A 15,653-nucleotide genomic window follows, 5' to 3' on the forward strand; every position below is an offset into this window, starting at 1 on the left:
AGTAGAAGGAAGATGGGCAGACATCCATAAAGGACTGGCTAAAGGCAGGGGTTTCTGGGGTCAAGGTTGAGGTGTGACACCCTGATGCAAGGGAGAACATGATGTACTCACTGAGAGAGTCTGGCCAGGTGTTTGGAGGAACTGGGGTCACTGGCTCAGCTGAGAGACCAGGTAGTTTTGTAATAAAAGGACCACACTGAGGGCTGGTTTTACATCTCCCTGAGAGTCATTTTGGAGCACTGCTGCTGGAGACAGCAATGCTGCTGGGACTGTGAAGAGTTTTGCGAGAGGCTGCTTTCCAGGTGGAGGCTGAGGTGCAGATGCTCAAACCAGTTCTCCTTGGATGTGGCTGAAGCAGGCTTCTTATGTGCCAGTTACAGAACTGACATGAGGAGATGCTGCTTTTGTTTGCTTTTTAAGAAGAAAGAATGTTATCAGAAAAAGCCAGCTGTGGAAAGTAAGCTTCTATTGGACGCTTCTGGAGCAATCACCACTGGCTTCAGTATAATTAAACAGAAAGGTATGAAAAGACAGGCTGGTACGTGAGGGCTTCATCCTGAAGAGGAGAAAATGGATGACAGGATCTCCAGCCTCTTCCATGTGAGTACTTTTCTTCTCCTTTGGCTTATTGTCCGCTTTTCCAAGAAGATGCCAGGATGCAGCACCCAGGGCACCGAAGCTGTGGGCTCTACAAGCCCAGAAGCCTCAGCCCACAGAGCTGCTATCACCTGCCATGGCCCCTTCCCCTCCTCCTGCTGTCCTGGGCCTGGAGACTCCCTGCAGGACACTGCACCTTGCTCCTAGCTCCACTGGAACACATAAACACTGCTTCATTCCATGCACGTGGCTTTTTAAATACATCCATGGCATTCCCTCACAAGTGTCAGCATCGACCTTCACAGCTGCCATGGTGATGAGCACCACAGAGAAGCCTATAAATAACATCAATGTGCCACACACTGGCCCTTTTATCAGCCCCACTCTTTTTGATTTACTTATATGCAAGATATTTTACAGGACAACCCAATTAAGCATGGCAGATGGCTGACAATGACTGTGATGACTCGTAAGCACTTTGTTTTAAACCAAATAAAAGGATGCAGAAGACCAGTGGAAGCAACTGGTGTGATTTTGTATTACCCTACAACCTCAGCAGCACCAGCCACTGGAGAATACCCCAGTGCAGGAGATGGGCAGAGCTCACCAGGCTGCACCACGCTGGAGGTTTAGGAGTACTCTGAGTTTCTAGGATGCTACAAGAACCCTGCAGCCTGGCTGCACACATTTTTGTCTATGGCTCAACCTGAGCAGGTCACTCTGCTGTCAATGGAATGCAAAAGTGTGCTTGGCCACCCTGTGCTGGACAGCAGCCATGAATTTTGTGTCAGGCCACTGTGGAACCGAAAGCCCCTCGCTTAGGGGTGCTTTGGTGGCATCGGCAGCCACTGTGCGTCGAAACTCCGTCATTTTTCCTGCAGCCTGGCTGCTCAACCAGGCTTCCACCACTTCTTCAACATGGGCATCCTCAGCCAGCAGCCACCAAAAGTAATGCTTCACTTGGCAGTTTCATCTGACGCTGCCATCCCAGCAGTAATTTCTATATTCCAGATAAGCAACACAGACATGGAACAGAAGACTCAGGGCTTGCATGGCATGTCTCTCTCAGCCCCTGACAAATCACAGCTATCCTGGGAAAGCCTTTCACTCTTTAGACCTGCTTCCATTTTCTCTCCCAAACAAACAGCCGTGATAGACAGCCCTCATCCCAGAACTACTCGAGCCAGATGATTTTCCCATCTTGATGGCATCTTTCTTTTGCTCTGCCTGTACACCACTGTACCTCTGGGTCAGGGGAGAGCATTCCCAGCAGATACAGGAGGGAAAAAAAGGTTATTCACCGTAGAAATTACTGAAGTTGCTTTCTGTGTTGCTCTCTGGGAAAGACAGTGCCTGGATCCTGCCTGAGCTTCAAGGGCAAGAACCCCTCCATGGCACATGGGGAAAAATACAGGTTCCTCACTGACAAATAAACGCAGCAGCATTTTTTTTTCAGCTCTTTTTGGCTGGAGCCCAGAATTGGATTCAGGCCCAAATATCCATTTTTAGATTTTTGATATTGAATGATTTAACAATATTGAGGAAGGCAGGGGCCTCATAAAATCCCATTCAGTCACTTGAAAACCCTATTTCCCCACAGTTTTTCAAACAGAGGAAGTTTTGATCAGCTGTGGTTTGATGTTGAGTTGACACCTGAACCCAGGTGGCTGGAAGGTTAATGAAGACCAATGAGTCCCAACAGTCACCTAAACTACCCAAGCTCTGTGATTACTTGGCTTCAGGGGTATAAATTCCCCCCGAATCCACATTAAGGCTGTCAGCTCTGCCCTCCCATTCAGCATCCTCTCCGTTTATGTCTGCAGCATTTTTCTCCACTCTTTATTCCCTTCTCCCTGCATGGTTTTATTCTGCTTTTGCCAAGGAAATGGAGCGTAATACAACTTTGCAAAGTTCTTTTGCAACTATAAATTTCCTATGCTCCCCCTGCTAGACTTGGGTGTGAAGAAGGACTTCAAAGCAATGCTAGTCTCATGAAACTCCCATGAATTTGACACAGGATCCATGTAAGATTGCAAGGATTCATTGCCAAAGCCTGCTTATGAAGAGGACAGAATTAGTTACGAAGTTATGAGCCCCACCATGACCTCCACCCAGAGCAAGGGAGGCACAAGCATTGCCTGAGGTCTGAGGGCACACAAGGCTACCCGAGGTGGAAAACCATGCTGGCTATTAGTTTGGATGAGTTGTGTAGCTGCAGAAAGGGTGGGAAGATCAGAAAAGCCAAGAAATCAAAGGAGGAACCAAAGACGATACGAGATTGATTTCTGTCAGGGAAATACGAACTGGGCAAGCCAGTGATTATATTGCTGCACCTTGCAGAGGACGGGGAGGACTGGAAGGAAGAGGCTCCCATTCCCAGGAAGCCCAGGGTGGTTTGCTGCTGCGCTGCATGCTGAAAACCAGCAGACATGCTCCCCAAAATTTAAGATACGTAAGGGGAACTCAAACAAGAGTAAACAAGAACCTGGGTGTTTTGCAAAGTGATTAAAAGAAAGGTTGAAAACAGGAGCCCGTAGCTCCACAGGTAAATTATGTGGAAGCTACCCAGGAAAAGGATGTGTAGCAGCAGCATAAACCTCAGTAGCATCCTTGGTGAGCGGTACCAGGAAACTGAGGGCAAGGGGAAGTGCTGCTCAGCAGAGCCACGATGCAGTAGGTTCTCCTGGAAAAAAACAGAGAAGCTGTTGCCAGGCAGGACTTTGCTCACAGAGACAAACTTCAGCGGGAGCTTAAAGACCAGTTCTAGAAGAGAATCACAGGGTTACAGTCCGCAGCAGGAAGCACTTGCTCAGACACAGAACTTGACCAGACTTAGCATGAGGTGCTGCTGGCACATCTATACGAATTTCCTTTGCTTCATAAATGCAGGCATGAAGTTCACATGGGTCAGCCCAGGCTGTCCTACCTTTAATAACTCAGGAACTCAGGACCTTTAATAATAAAGTTGATTTCAGATTACAATTTAACCTCCCCGTGTAAATGATGCCAAGGGCAAGGCGTGGCTATAAAAAAGTGAACCCGCATTGCCTGGCTCTGCTGCTGTTGCAGAAATGAGCCCACAGAGAACAGAGAAGTCATCCCAGGGCAGCAGCAGTGGCAGCTGGAGCTCTTTGCTAATTGCTGAGGACAACCAGGGACCTGCCATTTGCTTGCTGCCTTGCTGTGTCTGTGTGTGGGAAGGGTGAGGGCACGCTCGCACTCTGCCTGGTTTGCAAACAGCACAGGGGGAAAAGTTCAGCTGGAATGCCTGAGTCGGAAAAAAAACCCCAGCTACATATGAGGATTAGTAACACAGCTTTCCTCTTAACTGCAGCTACTAGCAAGACTCCAGAGATGGACTCGCCTAAGCAGGTAACGCTCTGAGCCATTTAATGGTGCTGGCCCACAAGCAGATACCTGGGGCCTGTAACACCTGGAGAGTGAGCAAGGCCAGAGTGCCTCCAGCTATTCCAGAAGGGTGTAAACACCAGGAACGTGTCACGGCCTGAAAACACACACGTCCCCATCTACTTGTGCAACAGCCAGTGCCGCAGTGGGACACGGAGAGGTTTCTTTCATTTGGGACATTTGGGAGGCTGGTGTTTCTCTGACCCTTCTAGCCCTGAGACCGTGAGAAGTCTGGATGCTTACAAGATGCTCATCTGTTTGTTCATTCCACCTTCATAACCTGAGAAACCCACTCGAGGAACCCAGGGAAGCTGAGGGTTTGTTGCCTCTATGGGTGCAAGGACCTGGATCCCTTCCAGATGCTTCCTCTGGGAGAAGGAAAAGGTGCGATGGGCTCGTGCAAACCCACAAAGATTTCCTTATGTATCCCAAGCATCAAATCCACATTCAAAGCAAGTTCTCTGCACAGCTGGACTCTCACATGGGCTTGTCTGCAGAGCTGTCACAGTCTGAGCCTCTGCTTTGCAGCCAGATTTTTGTATGCTGTGCTGATTTCCCAAGGGTCTTCATTTGGGTTTATCATCCCCACAGGGATCAATAGGACTGCAGCTGCTGTCCTAGCATCTGCAGCCAGCTCTGCTGAGCAGCAGTGTGGTCTGCTGGATAATGCAGGGGCTGAGAGCCAGGAGCACTGAAAGCCAGCCCAGCTCTGCCAGGAGCCTCTGCTGAGGGCTTGGTCATGCTGATCAATGTCTTCAGAGGCATCCCCGGCATGTCCCAGCCAGGCACTGACACCAGTGACCTCGTGTCTGCCTGATCATCAGGGAGAGCACTGAGGAGCCCCGTGGGTGGAGCAGGCAGAGGAGAGCAGGCAGGGTCCACTCCTTCCACATCCCTTCCCTTGGCTCCGACATGTGAAGCTGAGCGCTGAAAGTCTGCAGCATCCATGGCCAGCATCAGGTGGGAGGAATGGAATTAAAATAGCCAGGGCAGGCCTACACTGTGGCAATGGGCAGGTGGCTGAAACACCTCCTCTGCCCCAGCTCCACATTTTGGGACACACCTGGCTAGGAGTCCTTCTGCAGAGAAGCCTTGTGGCTGCAGAGCCAAGCACTGCTCACTAGCAGAGCCTTTCCAATCTCCCTGAGTGCTTCTGGCCTTTGCCAACCTCTTCTTGGAGTTACAATTCCATTGAGTTACCGGTCCAACATCAGGCTGGAACAGCCATACCAGAGACCAGTAGCCACCTAAGCTGAGGTGGACCCATAACTCTGGGTTAAAATCTTGATTGGCATCAGCTGCATTCCTTTTTGCGGTGATTCTGAGATCCACAACCGATGCACAGTTTCTGTTTTGCCACCACCTTCGAAATATCTATATTAATGCCTCCGTGTCCTCCTTCACTCTTTGCTGCATGGTCACTTCCCAGCACAGGCATTCAAACCTGATTAGCAGCAGCAAAAGCTTTGTTGATACAAAACAAATTGATTCAGCCTGGAGGAGCTGGACCCACAGGTGCCACAACATCACCCGTGGCACCGCTGGAGCCAGGCCCACCAGCACGTTTCCCTGCTACCACACTCCTTCAGATCTGTAATAACATTCCAGTGGAATTATGGATGGACTTTGCCAGGTGCGTGTGTTTGCAGTGATGGATTCTGCATCTGGTTATTAACCTCTTGCGAGAGCTCCTTGTTATCTTGCATGGAAGTAATATTAAGTCAAACAGCTGTTGATAACTAATCTCCCATTATCCATGGCTTCATTCAAGGCTGATATTTACTCACATCCCAGGAGCATTGTTGCATTTCCAATGGCACTGTTTGTGGAGTCAAATGAGAGCAACTTTTAATAGGTCTTAGGTACTCAGAGGACCATGTTACCCAAGTGCCTCCTAATTCTGAATGTGCAACACAAGAAAACTCTGCAGGAGTACAAGGCCTGGACACGGTGCACTATCTGCAGAGGAAAACTAATCCGGAGGAGGAAACCTAACTGGGGGAGGAAACCCAGCTTGGGGAACATCTCCTGAAGCCACAAAGGCGCTAATCCAAATTCCCCATCGCCCACATCCTGCACCAACCCCTTGCCATGCTGCGGTTTCTCATTCTCCCTCCCTCGGAAGGCAGGTCAGCCATGGGCCAGCAGGTCCCAAAAGGTCCTAGCCATCAGTGTGATCCTTTCCCTTCCCTTTTTCATCCTCTAATTCAACCGAAAGGTCAGAAGAGACATCCCCTGCCACTTCACTCAGTCACTCAGACTAGTATAGGTAGGTTACTCTTAGCTGAAGAAAAGAATTCTCTGGGTTTTCACTGTGGACACTGTCAGGAATGTGTCAGTGGTTTGCTTCATGGTATTTTTCCAGGGAGTCCATTCTCTTCTTTATTACTTTTGCTGATGCTATAACAGTGTGGCAAACCCTTAGGCAGACTTAGACCCTGCTGTGCTGGACGTGGCAGAAGCAATGATCAGAGAACAGAATTTGCATCCAAAAAAATAAGATCTCTGCAGTATAACTTCTCCCACCACTATCAAAAGGACTGGAATGGAGACCAGGCATTCTGGGATGAGTTCCCAGGTGTTTCCCACCTGCAGAGGCACTGCTATGCACACAGAAGAGCTCCTGCTGCCCCTGCCTCAAGTTTTTAGGTATGAAGGCAGTTTCCCAGTGAGCTGCACAGCCCAGGCTCCACTCATGACCTCTCCTCTCCTCCACACCACCACTGGTCCACACTGCAATGAGAAATCAGACCGTGGCCACCACTGGGCTGTTTTATGATGCCACTGGAGCTGGTGGAGTCAGCAGAGCTGAACCCCTGATCTGTGAGCAAGTGGCAGCCCTTGGAATGGCCAAGGACTGGCAAGAGACCACAGTTAATGCCAAGTCCAAGCTGCAAGTGGCAGGTACATTTTAAGTATGTCCTCTGACTCAGTACCCAGCTGGGGTGAGTTTATAGCCTTTGATATCATTACATTAATCATAAGGAATCTCCCAGTTCCTTGGAAATACAGCCTCAAGCTCTCCAGGGCTAGTTTCAGTCATTTTATTCCCAGGTAATAGCCCTCTCCCTCATTTATAGCTATGTCTAGACACATAGTGAGGAAGGTGCTATAAACACTTTGACGGCAAAACCCCGTCTACCTCCTAATTCCTGCATTTCACATCCCGACTGTGCATGGAGTACATGGTTGTAAAGTCTGTGCTCACACACCTTCCTGTGCCACCAGCCCTGTGTGACAGCAGCTCACGGTCCCCAGCACAGGGACACAGCCCAGAGGGTGCCAGGGGCAGGAGGCTGTTTGCTCAGATCCTACCTCAGGTCTGCCTCAAGGAAATGGCCAAGCAAGAAGGGAAGAAGGAAGAGAGGCTGAAAATCTCCTTGGGAAGATGCAGCAGGAGCAGCTCTGCTCCTCGTGGCATTTCTCAGCACCGCCCCTCCAAGCACCAGGCAGGACGGTGTGAAGAGGAAGAAATCAAACTCATATGTAAACAAGAGGAAGGGGAGGACATGTTTATTCCTTTTTTGGGGATGCTGATTCAATATTAATCAAACCCAAGAAAATTAACACAGTGGGATGAAATCCTACAATGTTCAAGGCCTCTATGAATGTCAAAAAATCATTCACTAAGTTTAAATACTGTGTTTAATGCACCCATAATTCCAGTGGCTCCGCTCCAGTTACACCTTGTGCAGAGTCTGACTATCTATTTTACATCTCCCCAGGGCACAGGAAATAACTGAGGCCTCTGAGCAGGGTGAGAGTGTTCAGTGCGAACACATGCTGAAGCCTGGGGATGACCCCATGTCACTGAGACAGAGCACATCACGGGGAAGGAGAATTAAATCACAGCCCCTTGGAAGATGGTGGTGGTTCTGCTGACCAGGACCAAGCACACATGGGAAGGGGCTTGGGATTAGCAACATCACACCTTGGCTGTGGAATCACAGAATCATTTAGGCTGGGAAAAGCTGCTAAGATTGTAGAGTCCAACCACTAACCTGGCACTGCCAAATTCACCACTAAATGACATCCCTAAGTGACACATCTACACATCTTTTAAGTCCCTCCAGGGGTGGTGACTCAACCACTTCCTTGGGAAGCATGTTCCAGTGCTTGACAATTCTTTCAATGAAGAAGTTTTCCCTAAAATCCATCCCAAACCTCCCCTGGTGAACCTTGAGGCCATTACCTGGAAGAACTGGGCCACTCCCACCTTTTTACAGCCTCTTCAGGTGGTTGTAGAGAGCTGTAAGGTCCCCCCTGAGCCTCCCTTTCTCCAGCCTGAGCCCCCCAGCTCCCTCAGCCACTCCTCATCAGATTTGTGCTCCGGACCCTTCACCACCTTCTTTGTCCTCCTCTGGATTTCGTCCAGCACCTCAATGTCCTTCTTTGAGTGAGTGGCCCAAAAATGAACTCAGACAAAGCAGAGAGGCAGTCAGGGACTGATGGTGAGTGAGCCTGTGACCCACCTGGGGTGACTCTGCTGCCAGCAAAGGTGGTGGCGCCAGATGTTGTCGACTATTTTTCAGCTCTTATGTGTATTAATGCACTGCACAGCACTTGGAGCCTTCAAGATAAAAGGTACTTTCACCAGCGGTGAAAGCCACTTCGGTGGCTTGTTTCCTATTATAGGTCTGGTTTTGACACGCCCCCACCCTCTTATCTAACTTTCTCGACAAAGCTCTTCTCACTTTTTCATCTCTCTTCTGTGGTCCCTAGCCAAGGAAAAAAACAAAACAACAAAAACAATACCAACATATTCATTTCCTTTTCGGAGAGCTTGAGCTTTAGACAGACACAATGATCTAGAGACAGGAGACTTTCACAAAGGTGATTCTCTAACAAAGAAATGCGCATACTTTGCTGTAAACTCCTCTCTTCAAAGTGGCTTGGTACTTAAGGAAAAAAGGCCTTTGTTTTTTCTCTTTTTGTTTTTAACGAGCCTAGTGAATATTTTAATTAAGTTGGATAGAAATTTTCACAGTGACTTGATGTGAAAATGTGAGCCTTTAAGAGTCGCCTTTGATGCTTGAGTTATGTTTTAAACACTTGATGAGTCCTGCAGAGCTGTTAATCCTTTTAGCATAGCTAATGGCTGTTGCTGGAGTGCTCCTGAAATCCTGTTTTGTTTCTGTCTTCCGGGCTCGAGGCTCCCTCCAGAATGGCAGCAGTCTACCCTGGAGCTGTTTGCAGCTGCCAGACCCAGGAGCCCCCCACACCACTGAGGACACCTGAAGACCCCAGGGCTGGTGGATCTCGGATGGGAGCCACGGGAGTCTTCCCACACACATAACAGGGAGATGCTGGACAGCTCCAGGATCCCCATGCAGGAATGCACACATCCCGGGGGCATTTCAGAGTTGTGCCAGGGGGAGGTCAGAGGAATTTATCCTCCCCATCACCCTTCTAGATGGGTCAGCTGCATGAAATTGTGCAGAGCAGGAGCTCAGGAATGGTCCCCCGACCCTGCACTCAGCAGGGGAGCATACGCTGCAGTCTGTGTGTGCCATCCTCTGCTGTGTTCAGTGTTGCTACCTTAAAGTAAGACTTTTCATTATCAAATATTTTTACTTCAGCTCTCTCCAGATCTGCAAGCCACCCCACACCTTGTAAACAGGCTTTCCTCTGCTCTCTAGCTCTGGATTTGCTTGAAGGATAGGTAGCAAACTGACTTTGGGGAAATGCAAATGCCTTCTACAAAGGATGCTGCAGGGAGAGATGAAAGCCAACTCCATTTGCATTAGTTCTGTAACTGGATGTTTTCCCTCTCCCGTTTAGACTGTAGTTCACACACACACACACACACACACACATATTTTTGCCACTGAGCTATTTGTTGTCAGCTGCTCCTCCCAGGAGTTTCGAAGAAATCTCCATTTACACACAAAGCTACTTGTCAGGGCACCAACAGCAAGCTGCAGAGGCAAAAGGAGCACCCCGGGAGCAGGGATCCAGCAGAGCCCTGAGGAGGGCTGGTTGCCCTGCTTTTGGGCAAAGGCCACCTTGCTCCGTACCCCTGTGCAGACCCCGAGCCTGCAGCAGAACCAGCAGGACCCTCCTGCCACCGCCCTTGGGCAGCATTACTGTCGGAATAACTACAAGAAAACCAAGTTGATGAGCTCCGACCCGGTACACGGGCTGTGCTTTTAGGCGTCCCACAGCAAAACAGCAAGCTCTCAGTTTGTTAAAGCAGAGAAGCAGACAGGGAAGCACTCTCTCTCCAACAGAATGAGCAGGGCTGTCTCGCAGGCCGGTGTGTGTACACGGCACGCCTGGGGATGGGTATTCACTCCTCTGCTGCTGCCTCTCCTCCGCAAGGGCCCAGATCCGCCTCTGAGTTTCCTCTGAAGAGCTCCTTGGAATGCCTGCAGGGCACAGCAAGGCACCCAGAGCCCGACGAGGACACGGGGAAGCAGCCCTGTGGACTCAGTACCAGACCAGAGCTCCAGCTGAGCTGCTGTGCCAAGCCATGCTCACTTCACTCAGCGCATTGCTCTGAGACCCCCCTCCACCATTTGCACCGCTTTTTGTATATCTTTTCCTCATTGTTTTTTAGAGGGAGCAGGGGGGGGGATGCCTCTCCGGCAGCAACCAGAGGAGTTTAAGAACACTTGTGCTCAGGCAGCTTTTGAAGCCACTGAGGTAAAGGGGATGGGGCTGGAGATCCTAGTACTGCTAGCATCCTAGCCAGAGGCGTTTCTGGCTTAAACAGGCAGCCAAACATCTGCTTTCATTCTGACAGCAAGAGCTTTGCATCGGGAAACAGATAAAAACCCAGGGAAACGGATAAAAACCCAGTTTATATTCAGCCCCGTCTACCGTTGGTTGCGGCAAAACCCGTAGAGAGCCCTAAAATTGCAGAATCGGTGCTCAATTCACCTTCTGTCAGCGACGCTCAGGAGAAGGGGATTTCTGGAGGAGGATTTTTGCGTGCAGTGGTCAGACCCCTGTTCCACTCGCATCCGTTCTCGCAGATAAACCCAGGGCACCCTTTGGTACGCAACAGGCACCTGGGGGAAGCCCGGTGCCACCTGTGATCCGTGGCCACAGGGTGGACACCCTGCAGCCAGGACGCAGCCTCGCTCAGCATCAGCGCCGGCAGATCAAGGGGCCGCGCAGGACCCGCGGGGCACGGCAAGCCTGGGAGGTGTGGAGGGGGTCCTGCCGGGAGTGGGCACCACTGCGGGCCCACGTGAAGGTAGCTCACAGCTCCAGCCACCCAGCTTCCCGGCACAAACTGCCACGGGACACCTAAATCCCCGTGCCAGCTGCCCGAGGAGAAGTGTGACAGCGGCTTGTCCAGAGCGAGGAGTCCAGATGTGACATCTCTCCAGGGCAGGAGCACAGGAGCAGGCGCCCCAGGCGATGCATTGGGCTGAGCACACCTTCCCTCCGCAGGGCAGAGCCACGGATCGATACCCCACGCCCATGGGAAGCCACAGCTCAGCCGCACAGCCCGTCTGCACGGTCCATGGCGACAGTCTGCCACCGTGCAGGGAAAAGAGGGAAAAGGCTGCAAACAGGGATCTTCCACGCACGGGGAAGCACCCCGGTAACATCCGCACCCGATGGCACCGCCAAGGCAGGACCCCCAGCAGGACCCACCGCCCTTGGGGCACGTCAGGTCTGCAGGTGGGCAGTGCCTCCTCCACGGCGGTAGGAGAGGGGAAGTCCCACTCAGAATATGTTCAGCAGTCTCGGGAAAACCTGGCCCCCTCCTCACGTCCCCGGCTGTGCTGCCTCTCCCATGGGCTATGTCCCCTCTCCCACACTCGCTTCCTGAGGTCGATTGCGAAGGGACGCGCTCCCAAGGCGGAAACGGGAGCATCCCGAACCTCCCAGCACTCAGCCCTGCCACAAGGCTGGAAGGAGTCCGCGTTCCCTGCGGAGAACCGAGCTCCGAAACGGTGTTCAGCCTCCAGCCAAGGCCTAGCGGGGAGCATCCCCAGGAGCGGGATGGGCCCCGCGGGGAGAGATGCCCGCACCCTGAGCAGCAGCAGGCTCCGGGCATGTCCTTCGGGGCTCCCCCGTCCCACGGGTCCCTCCCGGGGCTCCCACCCCGAGGCCAGGTTCCCCGAAGCCAAGTTTGGTGCAAGAGCAACAGAACCTTCTCCCGCAGCAGCCCGAGCAGCCGACTCCGCTCTCCCCCCGGCCCCGGCCGCATCCCTCCGGCCCCTCGCCACTACGGCCGGTCCCGAGGGGCCCCCGGGCCGCGGCGCTGTCCCGCCGTGGGGCTCGGAGCTGCGGGCTCGGCGGGGAGCGGAGGGGAGGACGAGCGGCCGGCGGAGGCGCGCAGCCCGGGGCAGCCCCATCGCAGCGGCATCCGCCGGCGGAGCGGCGAGGCGGCGAAAGCAGGGAGCCGGCGCCCGCCGGGACCGCAACGGGGGAAACTTGTGCCGCGTCCGGAGCCCGGCGAGACGATACCGCGGCGGATGAGGAGGGATGCGCAGCGGGGGCGGCGAGGCCGCCGGGTGCCGCCGGCCGTGCCTTACCTGCCTGGCCGCTCCGGAGGCTGCAGTCCGCGCCGTAAATCCTTGTGCCGGGGTGCGGAGCCGGGTGCGGCGCCGGGCGGGCGGGCTGGTGCCCCCCGCCCCGGGGCCGAGGAGCCCCGGCCGCCCGGCGCTCAGCCCCGCCGCCCCCGCCGCGCTGCCCGCCGCCCCGCCTCGCCTCCCGCCGCCCCGCGTCGCCACATCGCCGCCGCTGCCGTCGGGGGCTGCGGCCGCCCCGCCGCCGCTCGCCGGCCCCGCGGCCCCGCGCCGCGCTCCGCCGTCCGCGGGAGGCGCGCTGGGGGCGGGCGGGGGGCGGCGCGGCGAGGGGGCCGTGCCCACCGCCCTCCGCCCCGCACCGCCGGCGCTGCGGGCAGCGGCCGCCGCCGGGAGGGGCCGGCGGGACCCCCTAGTCCGCCGCTCCGGCCGCCGGCCCGTGCCCCGGGACCCCCGACACCGGGAGCCGGGCGTTCGTCCGCCGCCGTCCTGCGGCAGGGGTCCCTCATCCCCGCTCTCGGTATCCGGGAGACTTGTCCAAGACCTCGGCAAGGCCGATACCATTCCTGGGACCGAAGAGCGGCATCAGAATCCGGACCCTTTCCCTCCTTCCTCCCGCCTCCATCCCTGCTGGCTGCGGTCAGTCCCTGAGCCCCGGAGTCTTCAGCGCCGACCTCTGGAACCGATGCCGCTGCCAGAGCCCAGGACTCCCTGTCCCTACCCTGGGGAGCCCTCTGGTCAGCCCCAGAGCCCAGGACGCTGGACCTCTCCTGGCTGTGCCCCGGGTGTGGCTCAGCAGCTCTAAGGGGAAATGGGAAAGGGGCTGCCCAGTCTTTTCCCGCACCGCACAGCCTGGCCCGCGCTTCCCACCGCAGAGGTGGCACACCATCCTGCGGGCAGCCCGAGTCAGGCTCATGCCCTGTCTCAGTACCCATTTGCAGTGCCCCTCTCGCCGCAGCTCTGAAGTTCCTACCTCTCCCAACCCTGCCCAGGCACAGGTACGATGCTTCGCCGGCAGCATTGCAGCAGTACCTCCAACCCCAGCAGCACTGAAACCACCCTGCCATAGGTGGGCTTTGCGTGTGGGTGACAGGGATGGGAACAGATGCTGCAGGAAACCTCTTAACTCTACAGATTTTGGCCTTTGACAACAATGGCTAAAGATTGGTGAGCCCTGTCCTAGATATCTAGCCTCAGTTTGAGGGTTTTCCAGTGATCCAGGGGAAGTGACCCCTCGGTTGGCTGTCCTCATCACCAAGGATGTGCAGCACTGAAAATCGGGGAGCAGAGGGACACCAGTCTGAGCCCTCCTCACAGCCTCACCTGCAGGCTCACAGCCCATCACTGAGAGGCAAAAAATTCACCTTCACACCCGACAAAGGGAAGAATTGTCCCTTCATGGCAGGAATGGGGGACCCATCTGGGATGCAGAATGGTCCGGCCCAGGGGCTCCCACTCCTCCCAAGCTGCAGCTGCCCCTGTCACGGCTCACTGCCTCAGCTCCCTGTGGTGGCTACAGTTCTGGGATGCACTGGGATGCTAACTGTGGGAGAATTAGCAAACCCAGAGAAACCAAGCACTGCTGGAAGTAAAACCTGGCGGCTGCTCTGCACCGGGTCACCATGCAGAAGATGGGTGTCTTCACAGCCGCTTACCTGTAGCCAAAGCTGCTACAGCTGAAAGAACCCTGTGGAGTTACGGATGGGACTTTTCGAGAAGGGAGCCCTCCCAAGCAGCGGGATGAAAGCAGATTAAGGCTGCAAGTGTATTGCGAGACAAATATGAGCTTAATCCACCAACCAGATCAATCAAAGCTGCAAGTGATGCTTTCCCCCTGGAGTATCTTGCTGTTCCTGCACCTGTTCACTGCAGGACAAGCTCTGCCTGGCATGTACAGCAGTTGCCCTCCTATATCTGGACTCACTTTATCTGTGCAAGGCAGCCACAACCCCAATTTCCAACCATATTAACAAGCACTACTGTAGATTGCCATGAGGGACCTGTGTCCATGCCAAGGATGGCAGGCAGGCGTCACTTCTGAGTTGCAGCACTAGCGTGGTTGGAATGGGAAGTCTTGCAAAGCAGAGCAATTTGGAGATATCTCTGTGCAGTTCTGGTCACTAATCACACTTATGCTGAATTATGCTTCACTTATGCAAACCCTAATGGTCTTACTCCAGCAAGGCAAAGCCAGCTCTTATGCTAATTTGACTATTTGTTAGTCTCATAACCCTTACTTACATTTACTGTACAGCTTAATATTGTCAACATGCCTTAATTTTGGTGTGAGAGTGCTTTTATGGGGAATTATAACAGTAGAGGTTAAATTGCACAATTGCAACTTCCCAACAGGTCTGTAACTGTGGAGTTTATAGCTGGAGAGATTTGTACGTTGTCACATCTGACCTTATGCACACCACTGGTTACTTCTGCATCAAGTCTTGTGACTGACTTGGCCATATCTAGTAATTTATTCATCGAGGGGTGTTTCCAGATCACTTGTGAGCCCTGCTGAGCCCCCTGAGACCTTGCCCACAGGTCTACACTGCCTCACCTCCCAAGAGTGCTGAGTGACAGGCCACTTTACAGAGCAGGCAGCACACAGGGCATGAGCTCGGAGAGTTTAACTGTGAGTCACAGCACGGGGTCATTTTAGCCAGTGCAGAACAAGGTTTATGGATCTTAAGGGTCCCTGTTTGGAAATACACATTAGTTGGTTTGTGTCACAAATCTCCCCATTTATCCCGCTCAAGTTGGATGAATAATTGGAGAGAGGTTTGTGGCTAATTGATTTGCTGATCAGTGGAAAGAAATCATGAATAATTTATTTGATGAATATTCCTCAACCATCCATGAAGCTGGTCAGTTACTGAAAATAATGAGCTACAAACACTCCATTTTTCAGCCAATGGCTTTGTTCATTTACAGGAGCACCTCACACTTCTCATCCTCCAGAGCGGGTCCCTGTGGGTTTCTCCCGGGTCCGTGTGGAGACTGTTCTTCAAAGCAGCCTGAGGACTTCACCATGGCTGTTCTGTCCATCCACTCTTCTGCAGTTCACACTGCAAAGCCCCCTCTTCCTCCCCGTGTCTTCGCAGGCACGGATCCTCCAGGCTGCACAGAACTTCCCAAGTGGGGTTCCGCTGACACCCTCCACTTGGG

At 53.4% G+C, this 15,653-nt stretch overlaps 1 protein-coding gene across 1 annotated transcript in view; it reads right to left on the minus strand.

The window, feature by feature from the left end:
* Positions 1–12,627, minus strand: part of TMEM121 (transmembrane protein 121) — a 34,542-nt gene extending 21,915 nt beyond the window's left edge. Inside the window, exon 1 of the mRNA XM_066191998.1 lies at positions 12,501–12,627. The gene's annotated coding sequence lies outside the window, so the exon portion shown is untranslated. The remainder of the gene's footprint in view (positions 1–12,500) is intronic.
* Positions 12,628–15,653: the final 3,026 nt, after the last annotated feature.

Source organism: Chamaea fasciata, unplaced genomic scaffold (genome assembly GCF_029207755.1).
Source record: "Chamaea fasciata isolate MVZ Bird 193981 ecotype frontalis unplaced genomic scaffold, bChaFas1.0.hap1 SCAF_10, whole genome shotgun sequence".
Lineage (NCBI taxonomy): Eukaryota > Metazoa > Chordata > Aves > Passeriformes > Sylviidae > Chamaea > Chamaea fasciata.